General features: G+C 46.8%; 1 pseudogene; it reads left to right on the top strand.

The window, feature by feature from the left end:
- The first annotated feature begins 270 nt into the window (after nucleotides 1-270).
- LOC144379573 (olfactory receptor 1M1-like) lies at nucleotides 271-1,203 on the top strand (annotated as a pseudogene).
- Nucleotides 1,204-1,595: the final 392 nt, after the last annotated feature.

The following is a 1,595-nucleotide window of genomic DNA, read 5'->3' as shown; positions in this document are numbered from 1 at the left end:
TAGCATCACAAGAAGTTCACACTGATAAAAATAATTGTCTATATTACATGTTGGGTATGGATTTAAGGCCCTTATACATATTTTTCTCACTTAATCCTTGTAACAATCCTAAGAGGTTAGAATGATCAGTTCCATGAAACAGATGAGGAACCTGATGGGTGGGAGGCGCCATGAGGGGTGGGTGGGAAGGACAATAATGCAATGATCCATTTCTTCCCCAGGAGTCCACTCAAGTGGATGCCCTTATTTTGGCTTTAGTACTGCCTGGACATGGACAATCAGACCCGAGTCTTTGAATTCATCCTCCTCGGCCTCTCCGAGCAGCGCCTCCAACAGCAGGTGCTCCTTGGTCTCTCCTCCGGCCTGTATCTGTTTGGGTGCCTGGGGAATCTGCTCACCATCTTAGCCATCCTCTTGGACCCTCACCTCCACAGCCCCATGTACTTCTTCCTCAGCAACTTGTCTCTTCTTGACATCTGCTTTACCTCCACCATCAACCCCAAGATGCTGGTGAACCACCTATGTGCCCACAGCACCATCTCCTCTGAGCCTTGCCTGATTCAGATGTATTTCTTCATTGCCTTTGGGGCAGCTGACAGCATCCTTCTCTCGGCCGTGGCTTAGGACCGCTACCTGGCCATCTGCTGCCCGTCGCACTGCATGACAACCATGAGTATCCTTCGGTGTGCCTTGCTGGGGGCAGTACCCTGGATCTCAGCAAACCTCATCTCCATGGTCCATACTATCCTGATGACCCGCTTGTTCTTTTGCACCAATAGGATCCCACAATTTTTTTGTGACCTCAATGCCTTGATCAAGCTCTCCTGCTCCAACACCCAACTCAATGAGATGCTGGTGTTGGTCCTTGGGGGCTCAGTGGTTCTGATCTCTCTTGTGTGCATCATGGCGTCTTATACACCCATTGCTGTGGCTGTGTGGAAAGTGCCCTCAGCCTAGGGGAAGTGGAAAGCGTTCTCTACCTGTAGTTCTCACTTTTGTGTCGTCTCACTCTTCCATGGGACTATTATTGGGGTCTACTTCAACCCTGCATCCACACATACCACCCAGAAGGACTTGGCAGCCACAGGGATGTACACCATGGTCACCCCTATGCTGAACTTCATCTACAGCCTTTGGAACCGAAATCTGAAGGAAGCCGTCAGGAAACTTCTCAAAGGAAACCATTTGGCTAAGCCTTTTTGAAGACTCTTTTTAGATCCAGTTGCTTTTTTTTTTAAAGATTTTATTTATTTATTATTATTTTTTTTAATTTTATTTTATTATGTTATGTTAGTCACCATACAATACGTCATTAGTTTTTGATGTGGTGATCCACGATTCATTGTTTTCATATAACACCCAGCGCTCCATGCAGTATGTGTCCTCCTTAATACCTGTCATCGGGCTATCCCGATCCCCCACCCCCCTCCCCTCTCCCCTCTAAAACCCTCAGTTTGTTTCTCAGAGTCCATAGTCTCTCATGGTTCGTCTCCCCCTCTGATTCCCCCCCTTTATTTTTCTCTTCCTTCTAATGTCCTCCATGCTATTCCTTATGTTCCACAAATAAGTGAAACCATATGATAATTGACTTTCTC

Source organism: Halichoerus grypus, chromosome 1, assembly GCF_964656455.1.
Source record: "Halichoerus grypus chromosome 1, mHalGry1.hap1.1, whole genome shotgun sequence".
Taxonomy (NCBI): Eukaryota; Metazoa; Chordata; class Mammalia; order Carnivora; family Phocidae; genus Halichoerus; species Halichoerus grypus.
The sequence above is the reverse complement of the archived record's forward strand: the minus strand, read 5'-3'. Positions and strand labels throughout refer to the sequence as shown.